The sequence below is a fragment of the Oncorhynchus keta genome, unplaced genomic scaffold (genome assembly GCF_023373465.1).
Source record: "Oncorhynchus keta strain PuntledgeMale-10-30-2019 unplaced genomic scaffold, Oket_V2 Un_contig_23540_pilon_pilon, whole genome shotgun sequence".
In the NCBI taxonomy this organism is placed as follows: domain Eukaryota; kingdom Metazoa; phylum Chordata; class Actinopteri; order Salmoniformes; family Salmonidae; genus Oncorhynchus; species Oncorhynchus keta.
Genome location: NW_026283437.1, coordinates 60,934 through 76,031, shown reverse-complemented (window position 1 = coordinate 76,031; position 15,098 = coordinate 60,934). Strand labels below are relative to the sequence as shown.

At 42.4% G+C, this 15,098-nt stretch overlaps 1 long non-coding RNA gene across 3 annotated transcripts in view; it reads right to left on the bottom strand.

Moving 5' to 3' along the window:
- Window positions 1-656: 656 nt before the first annotated feature.
- Window positions 657-15,098, bottom strand: part of LOC127921782 (uncharacterized) — a 53,115-nt gene continuing 38,673 nt past the window's right edge. The window contains exons 3-5 of one of the 3 annotated variants that reach the window (XR_008109546.1): window positions 5,368-5,445; window positions 3,889-3,966; window positions 657-745 (exon numbers count right to left, since the gene is read on the bottom strand). This is a non-coding gene — a long non-coding RNA (uncharacterized LOC127921782). Of the gene's footprint in view, window positions 746-3,851; window positions 3,967-5,367; window positions 5,446-13,777; window positions 13,830-15,098 lie in introns of those variants that run through there. The other 2 variants (XR_008109548.1, XR_008109547.1) reach the window with 2 other exon arrangements.

Sequence of the window (15,098 nt, the reverse complement as noted above, 5' to 3'; positions counted from 1 at the left end):
ATATTAACTTGCTGAAGTAGAGAGAGAGACATTAACCTGCTGTAGAGAGAGACATTAACCTGCTGTAGTAGAGAGAGAGAGACATTAACCTGCTGAAGTAAGGAGAGAGAGAGACATTAACCTGCTGTAGTAGAGAGAGAGAGACATTAACCTGCTGTAGTAGAGAGAGAGAGATATTAACCTGCTGTAGTAGAGAGAGAGAGACATTAACCTGCTGAAGTAGAGAGAGAGACATTAACCTGCTGAAGTAGAGAGAGACATTAACCTGCTGTAGTAGAGAGAGAGAGGCATTAACCTGCTGTAGTAGAGAGAGAGAGACATTAACCTGCTGAAGTAGAGAGAGAGAGACATTAACCTGCTGAAGTAGAGAGAGAGACATTAACCTGCTGTAGTAGAGAGAGAGAGACATTAACCTGCTGTAGTAGAGAGAGAGACATTAACCTGCTTTAGTAGAGAGAGAGAGAGACATTAACCTGCTGTAGTAGAGAGAGATATTAACCTGCTGAAGTAGAGAGAGAGATATTAACCTGCTGTAGTAGAGAGAGAGACATTAACCTGCTGGAAGTAGAGAGAGACATTAACCTGCTGCAGTAGAGAGAGAGACATTAACCTGCTGTAGTAGTAGAGAGATATTAACCTGCTGAAGTAGAGAGAGAGAGACATTAACCTGCTGTAGTAGAGAGAGACATTAACCTGCTGTAGTAGAGAGAGACATTAACCTGCTGTAGTAGAGAGAGACATTAACCTGCTGTAGTAGAAGAGAGAGACATTAACCTGCTGTAGTAGAGAGATATTAACCTGCTGAAGTAGAGAGAGAGACAACCTGCTGTAGTAGAGAGAGACATTAACCTGCTGAAGTAAGGAGAGAGAGACATTAACCTGCTGTAGTGGAGAGAGAGAGAGACATTAACCTGCTGTCGTAGAGAGACAGAGACATTATCCAGCTGTAGTAGAGAGAGAGACATTATTCTGCTCTAGTAGAGAGAGAGAGACATTAACCTGCTGTAGTAGAGAGAGACATTAACCTGCTGTAGTAGAGAGAGAGACATTAACCTGCTGTAGTAGAGAGAGAGAGAGACATTAACCTGCTGAAGTAAGGAGAGAGAGACATTAACTTGCTGTAGTAGAGAGACAGAGACATTATCCAGCTGTAGTAGAGAGACAGAGACATTATCCAGCTGTAGTAGAGAGAGAGACATTAACCTGCTGTAGTAGAGACCTGCTGTAGTAGAGAGAGAGAGAGAGAGGGGCATTAACCTGCTGTAGTAGAGAGAGAGACATTAACCTGCTGTAGTAGAGAGAGAGAGACATTAACCTGCTGAAGTAGAGAGAGACATTAACCTGCTGTAGTAGAGAGAGAGAGACATTAACCTGCTGTAGTAGAGAGAGAGACATTAACCTGCTTTAGTAAAGAGAGAGACATTAACCTGCTGTAGTAGAGAGAGATATTAACCTGCTGAAGTAGAGAGAGAGATATTAACCTGCTGTAGTAGAGAGAGAGAGAGAGAGACATTAACCTGCTGCAGTAGAGAGAGAGACATTAACCTGCTGTAGTAGAGAGAGAGACATTAACCTGCTGAAGTAAGGAGAGAGAGACATTAACCTGCTGTAGTAGAGAGAGAGAGACATTAACCTGCTGTAGTAGAAAGAGAGAGAGACATTAACCTGCTGAAGTAAGGAGAGAGAGACATTAACCTGCTGTAGTAGAGAGAGAGAGAGACATTAACCTGCTAGAGAGAGAGAGATATTAACCTGCTGTAGTAGAGAGAGAGAGACATTAACCTGCTGTAGTAGAGAGAGATATTAACTTGCTGAAGTAGAGAGAGAGACATTAACCTGCTGTAGAGAGAGACATTAACCTGCTGTAGTAGAGAGAGAGACATTAACCTGCTGAAGTAAGGAGAGAGAGACATTAACCTGCTGTAGTAGAGAGAGAGAGACATTAACCTGCTGTAGTAGAGAGAGAGAGATATTAACCTGCTGTAGTAGAGAGAGAGACATTAACCTGCTGAAGTAGAGAGAGAGAGACATTAACCTGCTGAAGTAGAGAGAGAGAGACATTAACCTGCTGTAGTAGAGAGAGAGAGTAGTAGAGAGAGAGAGACATTAACCTGCTGAAGTAGAGAGAGAGAGACATTAACCTGCTGAAGTAGAGAGAGAGACATTAACCTGCTGTAGTAGAGAGAGAGAGACATTAACCTGCTGTAGTAGAGAGAGAGACATTAACCTGCTTTAGTAGAGAGAGAGACATTAACCTGCTGTAGTAGAGAGAGACATTAACCTGCTGAGTAGAGAGAGATTAACCTGCTGTAGTAGAGAGAGAGAGACATTAACCTGCTGAAGTAGAGAGAGAGACATTAACCTGCTGCAGTAGAGAGAGAGACATTAACCTGCTGTAGTAGAGAGAGATATTAACCTGCTGAAGTAGAGGAGAGACATTAACCTGCTGTAGTAGAGAGACATTAACCTGCTGTAGTAGAGAGAGACATTAACCTGCTGTAGTAGAGAGAGAGACATTAACCTGCTGTAGTAGAAAGAGAGAGAGACATTAACCTGCTGTAGTAGAGAGAGATATTAACCTGCTGAAGTAGAGAGAGAGACAAACCTGCTGTAGTAGAGAGAGACATTAACCTGCTGAAGTAAGGAGAGAGAGACATTAACCTGCTGTAGTGGAGAGAGAGAGAGACATTAACCTGCTGTCGTAGAGAGACAGAGACATTATCCAGCTGTAGTAGAGAGAGAGACATTATTCTGCTGTAGTAGAGAGAGAGAGACATTAACCTGCTGTAGTAGAGAGAGACATTAACCTGCTGTAGTAGAGAGAGAGACATTAACCTGCTGTAGTAGAGAGAGAGAGAGACATTAACCTGCTGAAGTAAGGAGAGAGAGACATTAACTTGCTGTAGTAGAGAGACAGAGACATTATCCAGCTGTAGTAGAGAGACAGAGACATTATCCAGCTGTAGTAGAGAGAGAGACATTAACCTGAGAGAGAGACCTGCTGTAGTTTAACCTGCTGTAGTAGAGAGAGACATTAACCTGCTGTAGTAGAGAGAGAGACATTAACCTGCTGTAGTAGACAGAGAGAGACATTAACCTGCTGTAGTAGAGAGAGAGAGACATTAACCTGCTGAAGTAGAGAGAGAGACATTAACCTGCTGGAGTAGAGAGACATTAACCTGCTGTAGTAGAGAGAGAGAGACATTAACCTGCTGAAGTAAGGAGAGAGAGACATTAACCTGCTGTAGTAGAGAGAGATTAACCTGCTGTCGTAGAGAGACAGAGACATTATCCAGCTGTAGTAGAGAGAGAGACATTAATCTGCTGTAGTAGAGAGAGAGAGACATTAACCTGCTGTAGTAGAGAGAGAGAGAGATATTAACCTGCTGTAGTAGAGAGAGAGAGCATTAACCTGCTGAAGTAGAGAGAGAGAGACATTAACCTGCTGAAGTAGAGAGAGAGACATTAACCTGCTGTAGTAGAGAGAGAGAGGCATTAACCTGCTGTAGTAGAGAGAGAGAGACATTAACCTGCTGAAGTAGAGAGAGAGAGACATTAACCTGCTGTAGTAGAGAGAGAGACATTAACCTGCTGTAGTAGAGAGAGAGAGACATTAACCTGCTGTAGTAGAGAGAGACATTAACCTGCTGTAGTAGAGAGAGAGACATTAACCTGCTGTAGTAGAGAGAGACATTAACCTGCTGTAGTAGAGAGAGAGATTAACCTGCTGTAGTAGAGAGAGAGAGACATTAACCTGCTGTAGTAGAGAGAGAGACATTAACCTGCTGTAGTAGAGAGAGACATTAACCTGCTGTAGTAGAGAGAGACATTAACCTGCTGTAGTAGAGAGAGAGACATTAACCTGCTGTAGTAGAGAGAGACATTAACCTGCTGTAGTAGAGAGAGACATTAACCTGCTGTAGTAGAGAGAGACATTAACCTGCTGTAGTAGAAAGAGAGATTAACCTGCTGTAGTAGAGAGAGATTAACCTGCTGTAGTAGAGAGAGAGATTAACCTGCTGTAGTAGAGAGAGACATTAACCTGCTGTAGTAGAGAGAGACATTAACCTGCTGTAGTAGAGAGAGACATTAACCTGCTGTAGTAGAGAGACAGAGACATTATCCAGCTGTAGTAGAGAGAGAGACATTATTCTGCTCTAGTAGAGAGAGAGACATTAACCTGCTGTAGTAGAGAGAGACATTAACCTGCTGTAGTAGAGAGAGACATTAACCTGCTGTAGTAGAGAGAGAGAGACATTAACCTGCTGAAGTAAGGAGAGAGAGACATTAACTTGCTGTAGTAGAGAGACAGAGACATTATCCAGCTGTAGTAGAGAGACAGAGACATTATCCTGCTGTAGTAGAGAGAGAGACATTAACCTGCTGTAGTAGAGAGAGAGATTAACCTGCTGTAGTAGAGAGAGACATTAACCTGCTGTAGTAGAGAGAGACATTAACCTGCTGTAGTAGAGAGAGACATTAACCTGCTGTAGTAGAGAGAGAGAGATATTAACCTGCTGTGGTAGAGAGAGAGAGACATTAACCTGCTGTAGTAGAGAGAGAGACATTAACCTGCTGTAGTAGAGAGAGAGACATTAACCTGCTGTGGTAGAGAGAGAGAGACATTAACCTGCTGAAGTAAGGAGAGAGAGACATTAACCTGCTGTAGTAGAGAGAGAGACATTAACCTGCTGTCGTAGAGAGACAGAGACATTATCCAGCTGTAGTAGAGAGAGAGACATTAATCTGCTGTAGTAGAGAGAGAGACATTAACCTGCTGTAGTAGAGAGAGAGAGAGATATTAACCTGCTGTAGTAGAGAGAGAGAGACATTAACCTGCTGAAGTAGAGTAGAGAGAGACATTAACCTGCTGAAGTAGAGAGAGAGACATTAACCTGCTGTAGTAGAGAGAGAGAGGCATTAACCTGCTGTAGTAGAGAGAGAGAGACATTAACCTGCTGAAGTAGAGAGAGAGAGACATTAACCTGCTGAAGTAGAGAGAGACATTAACCTGCTGTAGTAGAGAGAGAGACATTAACCTGCTGTAGTAGAGAGAGAGACATTAACCTGCTTTAGTAGAGAGAGAGACATTAACCTGCTGTAGTAGAGAGAGATATTAACCTGCTGAAGTAGAGAGAGAGATATTAACCTGCTGTAGTAGAGAGAGAGAGACATTAACCTGCTGTAGTAGAGAGAGACATTAACCTGCTGTAGTAGAGAGAGAGACATTAACCTGCTGTAGTAGAGAGAGAGATTAACCTGCTGTAGTAGAGAGAGAGACATTAACCTGCTGTAGTAGAGAGAGACATTAACCTGCTGTAGTAGAGAGAGACATTAACCTGCTGTAGTAGAGAGAGAGACATTAACCTGCTGTAGTAGAAAGAGAGATTAACCTGCTGTAGTAGAAAGAGAGATTAACCTGCTGTAGTAGAGAGAGACATTAACCTGCTGTAGTAGAGAGAGACATTAACCTGCTGAAGTAAGGAGAGAGAGACATTAACCTGCTGTAGTGGAGAGAGAGAGAGACATTAACCTGCTGTCGTAGAGAGACAGAGACATTATCCAGCTGTAGTAGAGAGAGACATTATTCTGCTCTAGTAGAGAGAGAGAGACATTAACCTGCTGTAGTAGAGAGAGACATTAACCTGCTGTAGTAGAGAGAGAGACATTAACCTGCTGTAGTAGAGAGAGAGAGACATTAACCTGCTGAAGTAAGGAGAGAGACATTAACTTGCTGTAGTAGAGAGACAGAGACATTATCCAGCTGTAGTAGAGAGACAGAGACATTATCCAGCTGTAGTAGAGAGAGAGACATTAACCTGCTGTAGTAGAGAGAGAGATATTAACCTGCTGTAGTAGTAGAGAGAGACATTAACCTGCTGTAGTAGAGAGAGAGACATTAACCTGCTGTAGTAGAGAGAGAGACATTAACCTGCTGTAGTAGACAGAGAGAGACATTAACCTGCTGTAGTAGAGAGAGAGACATTAACCTGCTGAAGTAGAGAGAGAGACATTAACCTGCAGGAGTAGAGAGAGAGACATTAACCTGCTGTAGTAGAGAGAGAGAGACATTAACCTGCTGAAGTAAGGAGAGAGAGACATTAACCTGCTGTAGTAGAGAGAGAGAGACATTAACCTGCTGTCGTAGAGAGACAGAGACATTATCCAGCTGTAGTAGAGAGAGAGACATTAATCTGCTGTAGTAGAGAGAGAGAGACATTAACCTGCTGTAGTAGAGAGACATTAACCTGCTGTAGTAGAGAGAGAGACATTAACCTGCTGTAGTAGAGAGAGAGAGAGACATTAACCTGCTGTAGTAGAGAGAGAGACATTAACCTGCTCTAGTAGAGAGAGAGAGGCATTATCCTGCTGTAGTAGAGAGAGACATTAACCTGCTGAAGTAGAGAGAGAGATATTAACCTGCTGTAGTAGATAGAGAGACATTAACCTGCTGTAGTAGAGAGAGAGACATTAACCTGCTGAAGTAGAGAGAGAGAGACATTAACCTGCTGTAGTAGAGAGAGAGACATTAACCTGCTGTAGTAGAGAGAGAGACATTAACCTGCTTTAGTAGAGAGAGAGACATTAACCTGCTGTAGTAGAGAGAGATATTAACCTGCTGAAGTAGAGAGAGAGACATTAACCTGCTGAAGTAAGGAGAGAGAGACATTAACCTGCTGTAGTAGAGAGAGAGACATTAACCTGCTGTAGTAGAAAGAGAGAGAGACATTAACCTGCTGAAGTAAGGAGAGAGAGACATTAACCTGCTGTAGTAGAGAGAGACATTAACCTGCTGAAGTAGAGAGAGAGAGATATTAACCTGCTGTAGTAGAGAGAGAGAGACATTAACCTGCTGTAGTAGAGAGATATTAACCTGCTGAAGTAGAGAGAGAGACATTAACCTGCTGAAGTAAGGAGAGAGAGACATTAACCTGCTGTAGTAGAGAGAGAGACATTAACCTGCTGTAGTAGAAAGAGAGAGACATTAACCTGCTGAAGTAAGGAGAGAGAGACATTAACCTGCTGTAGTAGAGAGAGAGAGATATTAACCTGCTGTAGTAGAGAGAGAGAGACATTAACCTGCTGTAGTAGAGAGAGAGAGATATTAACCTGCTGAAGTAGAGAGAGAGAGATATTAACCTGCTGTAGTAGAGAGAGAGAGACATTAACCTGCTGTAGTAGAGAGAGAGACATTAACCTGCTGTAGTAGAGAGAGAGACATTAACCTGCTGTAGTAGAGAGAGAGAGAGACATTAACCTGCTGTAGTAGAGAGAGAGACATTAACCTGCTCTAGTAGAGAGAGAGAGGCATTATCCTGCTGTAGTAGAGAGAGAGAGACATTAACCTGCTGAAGTAGAGAGAGAGATATTAACCTGCTGTAGTAGATAGAGAGACATTAACCTGCTGTAGTAGAGAGAGAGACATTAACCTGCTGAAGTAGAGAGAGAGACATTAACCTGCTGTAGTAGAGAGAGAGAGACATTAACCTGCTGTAGTAGAGAGAGAGACATTAACCTGCTTTAGTAGAGAGAGAGACATTAACCTGCTTTAGTAGAGAGAGAGACATTAACCTGCTGAAGTAGAGAGAGAGACATTAACCTGCTGAAGTAGAGAGAGAGACATTAACCTGCTGAAGTAAGGAGAGAGAGACATTAACCTGCTGTAGTAGAGAGAGAGACATTAACCTGCTGTAGTAGAAAGAGAGAGAGACATTAACCTGCTGAAGTAAGGAGAGAGAGACATTAACCTGCTGTAGTAGAGAGAGAGAGAGACATTAACCTGCTGAAGTAGAGAGAGAGAGATATTAACCTGCTGTAGTAGAGAGAGAGAGACATTAACCTGCTGTAGTAGAGAGAGATATTAACCTGCTGAAGTAGAGAGAGAGACATTAACCTGCTGAAGTAAGGAGAGAGAGACATTAACCTGCTGTAGTAGAGAGAGAGACATTAACCTGCTGTAGTAGAAAGAGAGAGACATTAACCTGCTGAAGTAAGGAGAGAGAGACATTAACCTGCTGTAGTAGAGAGAGAGAGATATTAACCTGCTGTAGTAGAGAGAGAGAGACATTAACCTGCTGTAGTAGAGAGAGAGAGATATTAACCTGCTGAAGTAGAGAGAGAGATATTAACCTGCTGTAGTAGAGAGAGAGACATTAACCTGCTGTAGTAGAGAGAGAGACATTAACCTGCTGTAGTAGAGAGAGAGACATTAACCTGCTGTAGTAGAGAGAGAGAGAGACATTAACCTGCTGTAGTAGAGAGAGAGACATTAACCTGCTCTAGTAGAGAGAGAGAGGCATTATCCTGCTGTAGTAGAGAGAGAGAGACATTAACCTGCTGAAGTAGAGAGAGAGATATTAACCTGCTGTAGTAGATAGAGAGACATTAACCTGCTGTAGTAGAGAGAGAGACATTAACCTGCTGAAGTAGAGAGAGAGAGAGACATTAACCTGCTGTAGTAGAGAGAGAGAGACATTAACCTGCTGTAGTAGAGAGAGAGACATTAACCTGCTTTAGTAGAGAGAGAGACATTAACCTGCTGTAGTAGAGAGAGATATTAACCTGCTGAAGTAGAGAGAGAGACATTAACCTGCTGAAGTAAGGAGAGAGAGACATTAACCTGCTGTAGTAGAGAGAGAGACATTAACCTGCTGTAGTAGAAAGAGAGAGAGACATTAACCTGCTGAAGTAGAGAGAGAGAGATATTAACCTGCTGTAGTAGAGAGAGAGAGATTATTAACCTGCTGTAGTAGAGAGAGAGACATTAACCTGCTGTAGTAGAGAGAGAGACATTAACCTGCTGTAGTAGAGAGAGAGAGACATTAACCTGCTGTAGTAGAGAGAGAGACATTAACCTGCTCTAGTAGAGAGAGAGAGGCATTATCCTGCTGTAGTAGAGAGAGAGAGACATTAACCTGCTGAAGTAGAGAGAGAGATATTAACCTGCTGTAGTAGATAGAGAGACATTAACCTGCTGTAGTAGAGAGAGAGACATTAACCTGCTGAAGTAGAGAGAGAGAGAGACATTAACCTGCTGTAGTAGAGAGAGAGAGACATTAACCTGCTGTAGTAGAGAGAGAGACATTAACCTGCTTTAGTAGAGAGAGAGACATTAACCTGCTGTAGTAGAGAGAGATATTAACCTGCTGAAGTAGAGAGAGAGACATTAACCTGCTGAAGTAAGGAGAGAGAGACATTAACCTGCTGTAGTAGAGAGAGAGACATTAACCTGCTGTAGTAGAAAGAGAGAGAGACATTAACCTGCTGAAGTAAGGAGAGAGAGACATTAACCTGCTGTAGTAGAGAGAGAGACATTAACCTGCTGAAGTAGAGAGAGAGAGATATTAACCTGCTGTAGTAGAGAGAGAGAGACATTAACCTGCTGTAGTAGAGAGAGATATTAACCTGCTGAAGTAGAGAGAGAGACATTAACCTGCTGAAGTAAGGAGAGAGAGACATTAACCTGCTGTAGTAGAAAGAGAGAGACATTAACCTGCTGAAGTAAGGAGAGAGAGACATTAACCTGCTGTAGTAGAGAGAGAGAGATATTAACCTGCTGTAGTAGAGAGAGAGACATTAACCTGCTGTAGTAGAGAGAGAGAGATTTAACCTGCTGAAGTAGAGAGAGAGAGATATTAACCTGCTGTAGTAGAGAGAGAGAGACATTAACCTGCTGTAGTAGAGAGAGAGACATTAACCTGCTGTAGTAGAGAGACATTAACCTGCTGAAGTAAGGAGAGAGAGACATTAACCTGCTGTAGTAGAGAGAGAGACACATTAACCTGCTGTCGTAGAGAGACAGAGACATTATCCAGCTGTAGTAGAGGGAGAGACATTAATCTGCTGTAGTAGAGAGACATTAACCTGCTGTAGTAGAGAGAGAGACATTAACCTGCTGTAGTAGAGAGAGAGAGACATTAACCTGCTGTAGTAGAGAGACATTAACCTGCTGTAGTAGAGAGAGAGACATTAACCTGCTGTAGTAGAGAGAGAGAGAGACATTAACCTGCTGTAGTAGAGAGAGAGACATTAACCTGCTCTAGTAGAGAGAGAGAGGCATTAACCTGCTGTAGTAGAGAGAGAGAGACATTAACCTGCTGAAGTAGAGAGAGAGATATTAACCTGCTGTAGTAGATAGAGAGACATTAACCTGCTGTAGTAGAGAGAGACATTAACCTGCTGAAGTAGAGAGAGAGACATTAACCTGCTGTAGTAGAGAGAGAGAGACATTAACCTGCTGTAGTAGAGAGAGAGACATTAACCTGCTTTAGTAGAGAGAGATATTAACCTGCTGAAGTAGAGAGAGAGAGACATTAACCTGCTGAAGTAAGGAGAGAGAGACATTAACCTGCTGTAGTAGAGAGAGAGACATTAACCTGCTGTAGTAGAAAGAGAGAGAGACATTAACCTGCTGAAGTAAGGAGAGAGAGACATTAACCTGCTGTAGTAGAGAGAGAGAGAGACATTAACCTGCTGAAGTAGAGAGAGAGAGATATTAACCTGCTGTAGTAGAGAGAGAGAGACATTAACCTGCTGTAGTAGAGAGAGATATTAACCTGCTGAAGTAGAGAGAGAGACATTAACCTGCTGAAGTAAGGAGAGAGAGACATTAACCTGCTGTAGTAGAGAGAGAGACATTAACCTGCTGTAGTAGAAAGAGAGAGAGACATTAACCTGCTGAAGTAAGGAGAGAGAGACATTAACCTGCTGTAGTAGAGAGAGAGAGAGACATTAACCTGCTGAAGTAGAGAGAGAGAGATATTAACCTGCTGTAGTAGAGAGAGAGAGACATTAACCTGCTGTAGTAGAGAGAGATATTAACCTGCTGAAGTAGAGAGAGAGACATTAACCTGCTGTAGAGAGAGACATTAACCTGCTGTAGTAGAGAGAGAGAGACATTAACCTGCTGAAGTAAGGAGAGAGAGACATTAACCTGCTGTAGTAGAGAGAGAGAGACATTAACCTGCTGTAGTAGAGAGAGAGAGAGATATTAACCTGCTGTAGTAGAGAGAGAGAGAGGCATTAACCTGCTGTAGTAGAGAGAGAGAGACATTAACCTGCTGAAGTAGAGAGAGAGACATTAACCTGCTGTAGTAGAGAGAGAGAGACATTAACCTGCTGTAGTAGAGAGAGAGACATTAACCTGCTTTAGTAGAGAGAGAGACATTAACCTGCTGTAGTAGAGAGAGAGAGATATTAACCTGCTGAAGTAGAGAGAGAGACATTAACCTGCTGTAGTAGAGAGAGACATTAACCTGCTGTAGCAGAGAGAGACATTAACCTGCTGTAGTAGAGAGAGAGACATTAACCTGCTGTAGTAGAAAGAGAGAGACATTAACCTGCTGAAGTAAGGAGAGAGAGACATTAACCTGCTGAAGTAAGGAGAGAGAGACATTAACCTGCTGTAGTAGAGAGAGAGAGACATTAACCTGCTGTAGTAGAGAGAGACATTAACCTGCTGTAGTAGAGAGAGACATTAACCTGCTGAAGTAAGGAGAGAGAGACATTAACCTGCTGTAGTAGAGAGAGAGAGACATTAACCTGCTGTAGTAGAGAGAGAGAGACATTAACCTGCTGTCGTAGAGAGACAGAGACATTATCCAGCTGTAGTAGAGAGAGAGACATTAATCTGCTGTAGTAGAGAGAGAGAGACATTAACCTGCTGTAGTAGAGAGAGACATTAACCTGCTGTTGTAGAGAGACAGAGAGACATTAACCTGCTGAAGTAAGGAGAGAGCGACATTAACTTGCTGTAGTAGAGAGACAGAGACATTATCCAGTTGTAGTAGAGAGACAGAGACATTATCCAGCTGTAGTAGAGAGAGAGAGACATTAACCTGCTGTAGTAGAGAGAGAGATATTAACCTGCTGTAGTAGAGAGAGAGACATTAACCTGCTGTAGTAGAGAGAGAGACATTAACCTGCTGTAGTAGAGAGAGAGACATTAACCTGCTGTAGTAGACAGAGAGAGACATTAACCTGCTGTAGTAGAGAGAGACATTAACCTGCTGAAGTAGAGAGAGAGACATTAACCTGCTGTAGTAGAAAGAGAGAGAGACATTAACCTGCTGAAGTAAGGAGAGAGAGACATTAACCTGCTGTAGTAGAGAGAGAGAGAGACATTAACCTGCTGAAGTAGAGAGAGAGAGATATTAACCTGCTGTAGTAGAGAGAGAGAGACATTAACCTGCTGTAGTAGAGAGAGATATTAACCTGCTGAAGTAGAGAGAGAGACATTAACCTGCTGAAGTAAGGAGAGAGAGACATTAACCTGCTGTAGTAGAGAGAGAGACATTAACCTGCTGTAGTAGAAAGAGAGAGAGACATTAACCTGCTGAAGTAAGGAGAGAGAGACATTAACCTGCTGTAGTAGAGAGAGAGAGAGACATTAACCTGCTGAAGTAGAGAGAGAGAGATATTAACCTGCTGTAGTAGAGAGAGAGAGACATTAACCTGCTGTAGTAGAGAGAGATATTAACCTGCTGAAGTAGAGAGAGAGACATTAACCTGCTGTAGAGAGAGACATTGACCTGCTGTAGTAGAGAGAGAGACATTAACCTGCTGAAGTAAGGAGAGAGAGACATTAACCTGCTGTAGTAGAGAGAGAGAGAGACATTAACCAGCTGTAGTAGAGAGAGATATTAACCTGCTGAAGTAGAGAGAGAGACATTAACCTGCTGTAGTAGAGAGAGACATTAACCTGCTGAAGTAAGGAGAGAGAGACATTAACCTGCTGTAGTAGAGAGAGAGAGAGATATTAACCTGCTGTAGTAGAGAGAGAGAGACATTAACCTGCTGTAGTAGAGAGAGAGACATTGACCTGCTGAAGTAGAGAGAGAGACATTAACCTGCTGAAGTAGAGAGAGAGACATTAACCTGCTGTAGAGAGAGACAATGACCTGCTGTAGTAGAGAGAGAGAGACATTAACCTGCTGAAGTAAGGAGAGAGAGACATTAACCTGCTTTAGTAGAGAGAGAGACATTAACCTGCTGTAGTAGAGAGAGAGACATTAACCTGCTGTAGTAGAGAGAGAGAGACATTAACCTGCTGTAGTAGAGAGAGAGACATTAACCTGCTGAAGTAGAGAGAGAGACATTAACCTGCTGTAGAGAGAGACAATGACCTGCTGTAGTAGAGAGAGAGACATTAACCTGCTGAAGTAGAGAGAGAGACATTAACCTGCTGTAGTAGAGAGAGAGAGACATTAACCTGCTGTAGTAGAGAGAGAGACATTAACCTGCTTTAGTAGAGAGAGAGACATTAACCTGCTGTAGTAGAGAGAGATATTAACCTGCTGAAGTAGAGAGAGAGACATTAACCTGCTGTAGTAGAGAGAGAGAGACATTAACCTGCTGTAGTAGAGAGAGAGACATTAACCTGCTGAAGTAGAGAGAGAGACATTAACCTGCTGTAGAGAGAGACAATGACCTGCTGTAGTAGAGAGAGAGAGACATTAACCTGCTGAAGTAAGGAGAGAGAGACATTAACCTGCTGTAGTAGAGAGAGAGAGAGAGAGAGACATTAACCTGCTGTGGTAGAGAGAGAGACATTAACCTGCTGTGGTAGAGAGAGAGAGACATTAACCTGCTGTAGTAGAGAGAGAGACATTAACCTGCTGTAGTAGAGAGAGAGAGACATTAACCTGCTGTAGTAGAGAGAGAGACATTAACCTGCTGTAGTAGAGAGAGACATTAACCTGCTGTAGTAGAGAGAGACATTAACCTGCTGTAGTAGAGAGAGAGACATTAACCTGCTGTAGTAGAGAGAGACATTAACCTGCTGTAGTAGAGAGAGACATTAACCTGCTGTAGTAGAGAGAGACATTAACCTGCTGTAGTAGAAAGAGAGAGAGACATTAACCTGCTGTAGTAGAGAGAGACATTAACCTGCTGTAGTAGAGAGAGACATTAACCTGCTGTAGTAGAGAGAGAGACATTAACCTGCTGTAGTAGAGAGAGAGATTAACCTGCTGTAGTAGAGAGAGAGACATTAACCTGCTGTAGTAGAGAGAGACATTAACCTGCTGAAGTAAGGAGAGAGAGACATTAACCTGCTGTAGTAGAGAGAGAGAGACATTAACCTGCTGTCGTAGAGAGACAGAGACATTATCCAGCTGTAGTAGAGAGAGAGACATTAATCTGCTGTAGTAGAGAGAGAGACATTAACCTGCTGTAGTAGAGAGAGACATTAACCTGCTGTAGTAGAGAGAGAGACATTAACCTGCTGTAGTAGAGAGAGAGAGAGACATTAACCTGCTGAAGTAAGGAGAGAGCGACATTAACTTGCTGTAGTAGAGAGACAGAGACATTATCCAGCTGTAGTAGAGAGACAGATACATTATCCAGCTGTAGTAGAGAGAGACATTAACCTGCTGTAGTAGAGAGAGAGACATTAACCTGCTGTAGTAGAGAGAGAGACATTAACCTGCTGTAGTAGACAGAGAGAGATATTAACCTGCTGTAGTAGAGAGAGACATTAACCTGCTGAAGTAGAGAGAGAGAGATATTAACCTGCTGTAGTAGAGAGAGAGACATTAACCTGCTGTAGTAGAGAGAGATATTAACCTGCTGAAGTAGAGAGAGAGACATTAACCTGCTGTAGAGAGAGACATTGACCTGCTGTAGTAGAGAGAGAGAGACATTAACCTGCTGAAGTAAGGAGAGAGAGACATTAACCTGCTGTAGTAGAGAGAGAGAGACATTAACCTGCTGTAGTAGAGAGAGAGAGATATTAACCTGCTGTAGTAGAGAGAGAGAGAGATCAGATATAGATTGTGGAGAGAGAGAGAGAGGTCAGGTTCAGATCAGCTCCTGCATTTTTCAGCATTTTCTTTAAAAAAAGATAGATTAAGAGTCAGATAAACTTAGATTTTTTGTCTGGAACACATACTGGATTTTACCCTCTACAACATAACCCCTACTTCAAATCAAAACTTAAAACCTACAACCTGATTTTGGACGGAATTACGGAATCACCTGGAAGGTTCACAACTACCAAGGATTTTTACTCTATACAGCAAATTCTCTGGAAAACAACAGAAACCTGAAAACACCATCCAACCTGGAACTGAGTGAGTAATGCTTAGGCTGAAACTATA